The sequence below is a fragment of the Panicum virgatum genome, chromosome 5K, assembly GCF_016808335.1.
Source record: "Panicum virgatum strain AP13 chromosome 5K, P.virgatum_v5, whole genome shotgun sequence".
In the NCBI taxonomy this organism is placed as follows: domain Eukaryota; kingdom Viridiplantae; phylum Streptophyta; class Magnoliopsida; order Poales; family Poaceae; genus Panicum; species Panicum virgatum.
In genome coordinates this window covers 18,781,554-18,794,668 of record NC_053140.1, presented here as the reverse complement: position 1 = coordinate 18,794,668, position 13,115 = coordinate 18,781,554, and the positions used below count along the sequence as shown (strand labels likewise).

The window sequence follows — 13,115 nt, the reverse complement described above, 5'->3', positions numbered from 1 at the left end:
TTTTTCCTCTAAAGATTATGATTTTAGAAAGCTAACAAAATTGGTTTGGTATTTTTCGCATTTTTCTGCGATTTTATACGAATTTTGCAAATCTCACTCAAATCAACTAAATAGAAAAACAAAACCCACCCCTACCCCCACTGACCCGCGGGCCCCACCCGCAGAGCAACAGAGGGAGCAGGGGCTCCTCTGTTCTTCCCCGGCGGCGCGCGGAGCGCGCGCTCGGTGGCCGTGGGGGCCGGCCGGCCAGCTGGGCCGCGCGGCGGCTCGCGCGCAGGGGGCTGTGCGCCTGCGGCCGAGCTGGGGCGCGCGCAGGGCAGCGCACAGGGGCGCGCGCGGGCTAGGGCGGCGGCGCACGCGGAAGGGCGGTGGTGGCTTGCGGCGGCGCGCAGTGGCGCGGCCACTCCGGCCGGCGCAAGGCCAGGCGGCAGCGGCTTGCGGCAGGGCGAGCCCCAGCGCGGCCGTGCGGTGCTGGCGCGTGCGGTGGCGCGGCCCCATGCCGCGCGGGCACGGCCCGCAGCGTGCGGCGGCCGGAGGCAGCGCGGCCACCGGCGGCGCGGCGATGTTCCAGAGGCGGCGGCCGCGGAATCCGAAGGGGAAAAGGTCGGGAAGGAGGAGGAGACGGCAAGGAACCTCACCGTGCGCCCGATTGGAGCAGAGGGAGGCTGGAAGGTGGAGCTCGACGGAGAAGGCGGAGGTCCAGGGAAAATGGCGATGGCGGCGACGGCGGGAGCTCGATTTCGGCCGGGTTTGGGCATGGCCGGGGTCGAGGAGAGGTGGAGGAGGGTCGGGGCGAAGTTGCGCAGCTCAGGACGCGAAGGATTCGAGCGAGGTGGCGAGCTAGGGCCGGGAGGGCGAATGGCGGCGAGCTCTGCTCGAGCTCGGCGTGCACTGAGGAAGAAGGAGAGGAACGGACTGGGACGGGAAGGTTCCAGGGTGCTCGCGATGATAAGGACGGCGCTCGGACGACGAGGATCGCCGGGGCGCGATCGCCGACGCGTGGACGAGCTCGTCGACGGCCAGCACATCGGTATGGGCGTCGGCGCCCACACAGTGCTGAACAGGGCAAAACAGTAACGAAATTGAATGATTTGACTCGGTTTTGACCCTCCAATTCTCAAATTTTGATATGGCAACTCAAAATTTGGCCAAAATAAAAGTTGTAGAGGAAAGAAAGATCTACAACTTTTGTTTTGGGCGAAAATTGATTTGAAGCTCAAATCAGGGACAAAAACACAATCGAAACCGATTAAACGATGTTTTCTAAACAGACTCAATTAGCGCTAATGACAGTGATTAGCCTTAATTGTCGATTAAACACGCCATTAGCGTCAAAATAACACCGGGGTGTTACACATATATATAGCCCACAAACTCGAAATAGATATTTGTGGCCATTGGGGGCATTTCTGCGTAAGCATCGATCTAACCAGTGCCTAGTCATCGGTTTAACCGGTCACTAATTGCTTGAACTAGCCGTTGGCCCTTTCTGACGAGTTCTGCAACTGAAATATGGTACCATCGGAATATCCGATGGTAGCATCGGTTTATCCAGTGCTAAAGAAACTTTCTGGGGCCAAAAACATGCTCTCTGGACAATAGTACGGTGCATTGCACCGATGTCTTTTTTTAGTAGCATCGGAATTTCCGGTGCTTATAGGAATCAGTTTCAAGGTGCTTCGTATTTTGGCCATAACATTTTACTTCGAACTCCGATTTCGATGATCTTATACTCTTTGGAAAGCTTGTGAAATTCTCTACAAGATTCTGCTAAAGTCCATCTCATTTGACCAAATTTTGAGCATCGAAATAACCGGTGATAGGCATCAGTTTAATCGGTGCCACACATAAATCAACTTCTTCATGTTTTGATCATAACTTTTTACTCCAAACTCCGATTTCAATGATCTTGTACTCTTTGGAAAGCATGTGAAATTCTATATAAGATTCTGTTGAACTCCATCTCATTTGACCAAATGTTGAGCATCGGAATAACCAGTGCTTGTCGGAAAAACCGGTGCAGGGTCATAGGAAGAACCGGTGCTACTGATTTTTGCATAACTCGTCCAATTCATCATTTCTTTGAGTTTTTTCTTCATGTTTTGCTCTGCTAAGGCTTTTTTACTTCATCTTTGAGATCTAGAAATGTTCACTCAACAAACTCATTTGTCTCATTGAATGCGTTATCAATCGATCACCAAAATCACTTGGAATGGTCTTAATAGGGTCATGTTCAGCCGAGCCGGGGTCCACAGCCATAGCGGGGGCCACAGCCACAGCCACAGCCACGCATACAGTTCCCATGTGACCTTTGCTTGTAAACCAAAAGTAACTTCTCATGGTCTCAACTCTCAACCTTAATTGATGTTTGCCCCACATTTGTAATCATATAAACTAAATATCATAAATTTCAAATTAAAAATATTTATTTTACATCTTAGTAAGGTTATTCAAGTTTTTCTTAAAAACTGATTCACCCTCATCAAGCTTGGCAAAAAAAATATTGAAGGAAACTGTTAGAACATATTTATGCATGAAAAAGGATTTCTTCCCATATGTACAAAATGCACCTACGTACATAAACCACAATGATGACTCCTCCATTGCCCTAGATAAGCGCATAACATTAAAATTGCATGATGAATTACACAGGTACAATGCTATGCTATTAAGTGGATAGTACCATGCACATTAGTTGAGTGTAATATATGATTTTTTACTTGTCAATAAGTTAATAAAAGTAGAGATGGTAAAGCTATATCTTCATAGTGATGCATTAGCACTTTGAAGCACCGAGAGATTGGAAACTGGACAACTTCCAATTTCCTATGCTCTTCCTTGGCGATCCAGGATGCGGCCAATGCCTGCACAAGCTCTAGCTGCCGTTTTTGCACCAGTCACTACTCCAGCGCCCCCCATCACCGCCGGTTCGAAATGAGCATCACCGCCGGTTTGGGGGGCGTTGGATTTAAGTCGTTGGTGATAGGAGGGGTCATCACCGCCGGTTTCAAAACCGGCGGTGATGGGAGGGCTCATCACCGCCGGTTTGTGGATGGAACCGGCGGTGAAGACCATTTTCCCATAAAAAAATATGCATATAATAATATTGCATCATTTGTGCATCATATATAATATATGATTATAGCAGCAAAATTCAATCACATGAGCTCATACATCGAGACTAGAACATTTGGCGCGCGTTGCGCGCCCTATCATGTGAATGTAACAATAGAAATAAATGTACAAACAATATACATAATGTATATAACATCAATCAAAATAATAATATTACTCATCAGTTTCTAAAGTACTATGTTGATCGTCCATATCACAAATCACATAGCCAACTAACTCAATTAATCAAACAATAGCTGAACTGAGTCACTCGTGTGCAATGGCAGCAGCAATTTATATATAATCACACGCACACCCACTACTTCACCAGTAGTAGTAGCACCAGACTTGGACAATTAACATTGTTATAATAATAAGTAAAATAGCTGTACAAAATAAAAAGAGGAAAGAACAAATGCTAGCCAGGCTAGCATAGGAAGCGAGGGAGAGACCTTGCCAGTTGTATGCTATGCATGCCTACTTAACCCAGTTGTATGCTATGCATGCCTACTTAACCACCTGTACCAACTGATGGCAAAACTGTAAATTTGAGAGGGAGCTAGGGAGAGACCTTGCCAGCATTCATGGCAATAAAAATAATAACAACTTTCGGGTCAGTTGCCTCCAATAAAAACAGCACATGAAAATTGATAGAAGAAATATAACACTTGCCTCCAATCCATTCGGGTCAGTTGCCTCACTTCCATTTGGGTCAATCCCACTCTAAAGAAAGCCAACCCACTCCTCACTTCCATTTGGGTCAATCCCACTCTAAAGAAAGCCAACCCACTCTGATGAACATCCTGTTCATCTGCAAATCATTCATCATACAACTTTCTAATGTCCCTGTATGTGAATAAAGAACAAAAATGAATGCCAATACTTCCAAAAAGTTGAACTCAACAAAAGGTCAGCGTCTTGATTTCTATATTGATACTCTAAAAATGTGCATATCAACACCCTTGTTAAGTGTTTACAGCCTTTGAAACAAGACATATTTAAGATAGGACCAAGATAAAAAGCTCACCATTTATAGTGACTCAAGAGAAAGAATGTTTTTTCCTTTTTAATTAATAGCACTTCAGATACACTGCTCACATCTTCCTCTTGTTGTTCAGATATCTATTTTCATTCAAAACTACATACATCTACTCAAAGCAAATGAAACATGATTATGAGCAGAAGAGTAAATCAACACAGCAGAACATGCAAATATTAGAAAGTAAATAATTATCTTTCAGCAAGGCTTTTGTGATATCCAATTACTAATGCTATGCCATTTTTCCCAACTGAAACTAAGATTGGCACCTATAATGAATAGGCTAAGAGGTAACCAAGTGTGATCCTCGCATGCTGGTACACCTGCCAGAGCCCACAAGAGGCCATATATCACTGATCTAGGAACAAGAAAGCTTATTCTAGTAGGCGCTGTATGCATCAACGCCCTCTCGCCATTACTACCAGTGCACAGAGCAAAAATCATTTATATGGTCCAAACATGACTTGATGCAATATGGTCCAAACATATCATTAAGATTAGATAGTGCATTTATGATTCTTTTTGCTTATTTGTAACAAGGACAGATTTACAGAGGTTTTGTAACAGATCTTACATATGAGAGTGATCTCATATATTTAAACATTACTGGTAAATTTTCACAGATTACACAAAAAGGTTTGGAAATCTGTTTCATTAGAAAATAAATAACCACTTGACTTTAGAAAAAGTTTGATAAAACATAGTAGAATTAAATAAGGTAGCAGATCAAGAATTATCATGACAAACATAACCATTTTAGTAGAAAGGCATGGCACCTGCTCTGGTCATCAGCATCTCACCTGCTCTGGTCTAAAAACAAGTGCTAAAGAACTTGAATCAATCATCCACTGTAATCAAGAGAAAACAATTATTATAGCATGATAATTCCACACCTGATGCAACATGAGAAAACAATCATAAGAAACCTTCACTCTTGATCACCAAAAAGTTTTATAGGAGGAACAAAATATTTTAGAGTTCTCATTTAATGATGCATCATCAATTTATACTCCAAGAACATTTGGTCAGGCAAGTGTTGCGGGAAAAGATGGCAGAATAACAACAAATATCTAACAAATATCTCACCCGATTTCTTCCCTTCCCAAATTAAATCCTATTTCCATCATCAGATCTAACACCTTGCAGCAAAAGAAGAAGCAGGCTTGAGTAGATCTGTGACAACAAAGATCTGAAACCCAAATCCTAGAAACGGATGGGGATAGGAGGATGGACAGGGAGCGAAGGAGATTGGGAGGAGGAGGATGCTCACCATAGGACTGCAACAAAGGCTGCTATTGCGGTGCCAGCAGGGGAAGAGAAAAAGTGGTGTGCGTGAGCCATGGCCAATGCGAAACTGCCCACTGGGAACCGCTGGTGATTGACCATCGGGACGGCTCAGGGCAGGGGCGTGCCTCTGCACCGGGACGGCGCGCCGCTCCTAGCTCCCGCTCCGCAACGCGCCGCACGCGGCCGGCCGCTGCTCGCCGCCGCCGCTGCGCTGAGCCGCGACGCACCGTGCAGCGCCGCACCGCTCCTCGCCACCACTCCGCGCAGCACTGCACGCGGCCGGCCGCTGCTCCCCACCGCCGCCACGCTTCGCAGCGCCGCGCGCCGTCACGTCCGCATCCCGCGCAGCACGGGAGGAGAGGCAGGGACGGGATCCATGCGCTGCGCGGGACAGGAGGAGAGGAGGGGGCCCGTGGAGGAAGAAGGAAGAGATGGGGAGGGGATGACCAGAGGGGAGGGGAGGGAAGGGAGGAGGAGACGGGAAAGGGAGGGAGGAGATGGATGAGGAAGAGGGACACTGACAGGAAAGATAAAGAAAAAAAATTTGTATCACCGCCGGCACCAAAAATGATCCGGCAGTGATGTCTAACCATCACCGCCGATTCGTGTTACGACCCGACGGTGATGTTCGAAAATCTATCACCGCCGGTTCGTAATACGACCCGGCGGTGATGAGTGGTCATCACCGCCGGATTCATTTCCAACCGGCGGTGATATATTATCACTGCCGGTTTGAAACAAACCGGCGGTGATAGGTCGTTTGGAATGACCATATCTGTAGTAGTGAGTGCTCCCGGTGCCTCCCACTCTTATGTAAACATCTAAAAGAAGACACACGTGATGATCTTGCTAATTTCTTGAAACTCAAGTTCCTTATTGATATATATGCCATGAGAAGATCAGTAACTTGGCTGCTACGAGCCTACAAGCAAGGTGGACCAGAGCAACAATAGAAATACAACCACATATAGAGATGGAAACCATACAATGGCTAATAAATACTAGACAATCGCCAAGCATATTTTTTGTAGTAAGTCTCTTCATTTCATTTATAAGGCTTTTTATTTCATTTAATCGGGGCAACCTATTGAAAAAAATACTATATTGGTATATAATTTTTAAGACACTTGATGCCACTATATATTTGTGTTCAAAAATACTTTATTATGACTTTACGCTACTGGAGAAATGGGCTTTAGGAATCCTTGACTAAATAAGCGCCACCCAACCCTACAGGTACTCGGGATTTGAACTCATGACCTCTTGAGTCGCATGTAGCTTACTTACCACCCTAATCACACAGCACATTTGACTCTAAATGAGATGCTTTCCTTTTAAACTAACCTGTGGAGGACCCTTTATTCCCGGTTGATAATACCAACCAAGATTAAAGGGTGAGGTTCTGCCGTCCATTAACTTTAGATCCGAGATTAATGTGAGCATTAGTCAAAGATCTAAATTCTACCGAGAAAAAAAGAGGGGCTTGGATCAATCTGACTTAGTCACATATCTAAATTCTACCGAGAAAAAAAGAGGGGCATGGATCAATCTGGCTTTCTCTACTAGTGATAGTTTTATATCACATAATAGTAGTAGTGGAGTAATTGTTTGTCAAAGTTTAGTCCTAACATTATACGTTTTGCAAACAACAAACAGAATCTATAAAACCTATATAGTTAGTCCCTACTAGATATTTCCCTCAACATGCAAGCTGACCACCTCAGCAATGCACTATTACTTGCAATTAAAACTCACTAGCATTTTGTTATTCACGTCAACATGTCGTGCAATCAACTAAAATTTAATTATAATAGTTTATTTATTTGTAAAAGTAATTAGAATATATATAATTACTTTATTTAGCCAGGTCAACATGTGCATCACTATTGACATCTATAATGATTTATTACTATTTCTCTATTCTCTCAATCAACCACATCACCGTACCTTCATTATTGTAACCATCCTATCAACTTCGTGCACGTCCTATATCCATGAAATGCATGTCGTATTCGTTTCTTTCTTCTCTAGCCAAAGAATAACTCAAAAGTCTATTATTTTTCATTCAAGAGATTTTTCATATGGCTTTCAACATAATCTCTACAAATGCACCGTTTATATGACTTTTTCTTTATTAAAAAATCTATCATTTTTTTAGCAAACTCGATCTAAGTTCTTATTTGTCTTACTACATGCTCTCCATAGTTTTTTATTTAAAGAATTATTGTTATTTTATCATAATTTATCGAAAAGCTCTCTCAAATCCAACAGCAACACGAGGGGAATCATCTAGTATATACTATAACAAAGCACAAGAAGTTAAGACAATTTCTACTTAGCAAGACCGAGAGGAAGTTCCTTAATTATCAGTATTCTTTGTTTCAAGGCGTTAATATTGGCAAACCATCATAATCGAGTTCTCTCTGCTGTCTCACTCATAACTGGGAAATTTCAACATGTCACCTAATTCAGTGATGAGACGCTCGTTCACCAGGGCACATTTGCACGTTGTTAATCTAGCTTTCCACATCAACAGACAAACTATCCCGTTAAAAATTTGTGATGAGAGTGGTTAGATTATGCAGGGGTGCAAATGAGTGATCCTTAGGTGCACCTCCAACCCACTTTAGTTTAAAATATTGTACTAATTTTTCAAAATAGAATCACATTTTGGATAAATAGTACAAAATTTTGAACTAAAGAGGGTTGGAGGTGTATCACATCCCTAAGATTATGTGATGCCAGGTTGAATAGTTGGGCATAATACTATTTTTGTTGCTGATTTGAGGTAGCAAGCGGCTCGTTGCAACGCCACACTCCACGAGATGCCATTTTCAACCTTCGAACTCTACTACTGATTCCTGTTGTCTCCGGTTCTTACAGTTCTATCCTTTCCCACGCACTTTGTTCTGCAGGCCATATTTTTCTCCCGTTACTTTGGCTCAATTTTGTTTTTCCTACATCTTTAGCTGGAGACAATTTGTACCATGGCATGGGATTCGAAGCGAGCAGTAACAAACACATTAGATGGCACTGTATATAGCGAGGGGTGAGGGATACCACGACAACTACGCATCTACTTCTGTACAGTTCACATGTGACTTTTCCGTGCAAATTAAAGCCGAAGTAACTTGTCAGGGTCTCTTTTCTTATATATCATTAGTTTTAGCAACGACTACAAGAACAACTAATGTTCCTCACTGGAGCTTGGCGACAAAGAGTGAAGGCAAAAGCAGGACACAACCAATTCTTTTAGCCAATAAACTAGAACCATAGCATTGATTGATTCCAAATGTTTGACCAAGTTTACGAAAAATATATTAGCATGTAGCTTGACCAAGTTTTGATCACATAAATACACAATCATGTTATATATATATATATATATATATATATATATATATATATATATATATATATCTTTCATGGTGTATCTAATAAGCCTAATAATTTGATGTTATAGATATTTGATTATTTTTTAATTAATTTGGTCAAAGTTAGATAAGTTCAACTTAGGAATTAGGATAAAGCTAAACCTAATTATAATTTGGAATCAAAGGAGTAAGCACATCGACGTTCTCCTCCATCCAGCCCATCTGAAATTTGTCCTTCATAAGCATGCACATAGCTGCATTATATACCATTAAAATGGCATGATAGATTACTCAGTGAATAACGATCACAACTTTTTACAAAAAGAAGAACATGTCAATGCACATTTTTCAAATGTTTTAATTTTCTCAAACCCTGACTGCTAGGAAAAACAAATAAAAAGAAGCAATATCATTATCCTCGTACACTTCATTGGACTCGGTTCGGCACCATAAATGAATGACTCTAGCATCGATCAGTTTTTGCCAAAAATTCAGCTTGGTAATTAAAACTTTCAACCTATCATTTATTTATGGAAATATGGTAACTTGAGCTTGGCAATATAGCAGGAGTTCAAATATGAAGGCTAAATGTAACTGTAAAACAAATATAATTTGACACCGCAAACATGACAAAAAATCCATAGGATCTTGACGGACTCTTCTCATGTGCTTCTCAACAAGTGCACCATGGAAGTTATGTTCCACACATCCTCTGCTTGTTGAACCCTTTTTATACAAGAGGACGTAGCACTTGATTTTGAGAAACGTAGGCCAGTAGGAGCCCTCGTCGGCTGGTCCCAGTATGTAGTAAAAGGTAAGCTGGCTGGCTGACTGTTACTACCCATGACTACAGTCTGAGCCTTACAAGGCTGAGTGACATGCCACCTTGCAACAACCATCATCATGGTCCTGCCATTGCTGCATCACAGGAGTGTGGCAACACCCACATCAGTTTCTCTACTCAGGCTCACTTTGTATCGTTACATTTATTTCAGCTTGGCAAGCCTCTGCGTGCTTCCCGGTGCCTCACACTCTTATCAATAAAATCACACTGCAGACACATTTATCTGGATAATTTCTTCCACTCAAGTTTCTTGATGCCTTGAAAAGTTGAAACATGCCAATACTATGGGAAAACGACTTTATATCTGGGGCTGTAAGGCACCTGCAATGGGAGGTAAGAAGGGGGTAAGAAGGAATAAAAAATAGCTTGCTAGTGGTAAGAAGCATTGTGGGCATAGGTAGTAACTACTACCAGGTAATAGTCTTACTGTCGGGTAAGTGTGAATAAAAAAAGTGAGGTGCCTACGGCAGACTGCTTCTCCTCTCATTCTTTCTCCATACAATCACTGCTCTGCATGTTGTAGGGCCCACCTTATTGCTAGATCACCACTGTGTCAACTACGGATCACTCTTTCTACCTGTTCCTTGGGCCCACGCTCTTGCCGAGTCCAGTTAGATACACTGCTGGTGCCCTAAGGGGGAAAAGGCAATAGCTAAATAAAGACAGCGGCAAAGAGGGAAACTAGATACATATAACTTTTTTTTTCCAAAGGACTAGGCATTAAAGCATTTAAAGGGAAAGAAGCGTAAATCACTCTCCACACACATACATGCAGCTGATTTCTTCAGTTCGAGTTAATTCCTTGATGTGCTTCTCATGTGCTTCTCAACAAGTGCACCATGGAAGTTATGTTCCACACATCCTCTGCTTGTTGAACCCTTTTCATACAGGAGTACGTAGCACTTGATTTTGAGAAACGTAGGCCAGTAGGAGCCCTGGTCGGCTGGTCCCAGTATGTAGTAAAAGGTAAGCTGGCTTGCTGACTGTTACTGCCCATGACTACAGTCTGAGCCTTACAAGGCTGAGTGACATGCCACCTCGCAGCAACCATCATCGTGGTCCTGCCATTGCTGCATCACAGGAGTGAGGCAACACCCACATCAGTTTCTTCTCTACTCAGGCTCACTTTCACCATGTCCGGCTGCACCAGCCTCCAGCCCTACAGCTCTAGTCTCTCACATTCCTCTAGCTCCAGCCTCCAACCACAAGTCAAGTAATAGTATTTTTCTCTCGCACCACTCCAGCTCCAGCCTCCCGCTTCAGCCTGCCGAACACAGTGTTTGTATCGTTAAATTTATTTCAGCTTGGCAAGCCTCTGCGTGCTTCCCGGTGCCTCACACTCTTATCAACAAAATCACACTGCAGACACATTTATCTGGATAATTTCTTCCACTCAAGTTTCTTGATGCCTTGAAAAGTTGAAACATGCCAATACTATGGGAAAACGACTTTATATCGGGGCTGTAAGGGCACCCGCAATGGGAGGTAAGAGCATCTCCAAGAGTTTGCCAAAATTAATTTGGCAAATCTTATGATTTGGCAACTTGCTAAAATATATGCTAAGTTAAAAAGAAGACTATCTCCAAGAGTTTGTCATTTAAGCTTGGCAAAATTAAAAATCAGGCCCACCAAAATTACCGGATCAACTGCTGCCGTTTCACATCCCGTCATCGTTCCTCCCGTCTTGCGCCGGCACCAAGTCGGAGAAGCTCCGCACCGCTTCAGGGGCTCCAAGTTGACCGGCTTGAACACGACCACTCCGTCCACGGCTTTGATGAGCTCGGACACATTCGATGGCGGGCACCTGGCCGGAGCGGGACGGCCGTAGTCCTGATCGTGCTCCATGGTGAGGTCACTGGACGAGTTCCGTGATCCCTCGCTGCCGCTGTCACCAATGGTGTCGATATGATCATCGGACATGGACAAATTCAAGTCCAGGGGGAGCGGCTCGCGTGCGGATGACTCTTTGCGTGCCCTTGTGCGCCGCCGGTCTTCTTCTCCTTCAAGCTCCCGCTCCGGCCTGCGCTTCCCAGTCCCGTGCTCCAGGCTCCTGCACTCCGCTCCGGCGACGGCAACATCACGACTAAGATGTTGCTGCCGAGGGCGACGTCCCGGCCTCGCGAGTCCGCGAGCCGGCCGGACTCGATCGCGCGTATGACCGACCCTTGCACGACGTTGTCGGCGTGGTCGACGCCATCGAGCACCACGACGCGGAACAGGTTCGCCCGTATCGCCTCGGCCACGCGATCCAGCGCCATCCGGCCATGGCACAACACGACGGACTCGCCGCCGTCGTCGCTGGCTGGCGGGCAGCCGAGACGCACGGTGACGGTGCCGGTGCCGAAGACGGACTTGGAGGAGGCGGCCACGGGAAAAAAATCGCGACCAAGAAGGAGGCGTCGCGCGATACCGCGATGCGCAGCCAGATGCGCGCGCGTAAAGATGCGCGTGCGGATGGGAGGAATGCCAAGTTGCTAAAAATGCCAACCTTGTTTCCCAAACTGTTGGAGACCTAATTTTCTTGTTTTGCCAAATTTTCTAAGATGCCAACCTCATTTAGCAAACTCTTAGAGATGCTCTAAGAAAGGGGTAAGAAGGAATAAAAAATAGCTTGCTAGTGGTAAGAAGCATTGTGGGCATAGGTAGTAACTACTACCAGGTAATAGTCTTACTGTCGGGTAAGAGTGAATAAAAAAAGTGAGGTGCCTACGGCAGACTGCTTCTCCTCTCATTCTTTCTCCATACAATCACTGCTCTGCATGTTGTAGGGCCCACCTTATTGCTAGATCACCACTGTGTCAACTACGGATCACTCTTTCTACCTATTCCTTGGGCCCACGCTCTTGCCGAGTCCGGTTAGATACACTGCTGGTGCCCTAAGGGGGAAAAGGCAATAGCTAAATAAAGACAGCGGCAAAGAGGGAAACTAGATACATATAACTTTTTTTTTCCAAAGGACTAGGCATTAAAGCATTTAAAGGGAAAGAAGCGTAAATCACTCTCCACACACATACATGCAGCTGATTTCTTCAGTTCGAGTTAATTCCTTGATGCCTTCAAATATGTCTACCAATACCATTGGAAAACTCTGTAGCTGGGCAGGGCTATGAGGAAGAAATGACAATAGCTATATAAAGACAATCACAGAGAGGAAACTAGGTGATGGCTAATTGAATAACCCGCAGAGTTTTCCCCCCAAAAGGACTAGGCATTAAAGGATTTCAAGGGAAAGAAGGGTAGAAAAGCTTTGCTGTTGCTGTGCACACATGTGCTCTTCGGCGCAATACTATTACTGGAATGGAAAAGCAGTCCATCGTCCTGCGCACTCCTGCATTCTTCAATGTAGCATTTGACCTGACGGAATCAGTGTAGCTGAAATGGCCTTGAGCTTGGCAGTGTGATACTGATTTTGGCTAGATGCTTGTCCGCACTTTCAACTCTTCCTTGAATTCCTGTT

General features: G+C 44.4%; 1 long non-coding RNA gene across 3 annotated transcripts; it reads right to left on the bottom strand.

Annotated features, from left to right (window-relative positions):
* Nucleotides 1–3,265: 3,265 nt before the first annotated feature.
* LOC120706816 lies at nt 3,266–5,919 on the bottom strand. 3 transcript variants are annotated; one of them, XR_005688443.1, is made up of 3 exons: nt 5,240–5,919; nt 4,930–5,001; nt 3,266–3,960 (listed from the first exon to the last, which is right to left on the bottom strand). It is a non-coding gene; the product is annotated as an uncharacterized LOC120706816 (long non-coding RNA). The 3 variants fall into 3 exon arrangements; XR_005688444.1 differs by having other exon boundaries at nt 3,858–3,960; nt 4,954–5,001; XR_005688442.1 differs by lacking the exon at nt 3,266–3,960 and having other exon boundaries at nt 4,085–5,001.
* Between the last annotated feature and the right edge of the window lie 7,196 nt (nt 5,920–13,115).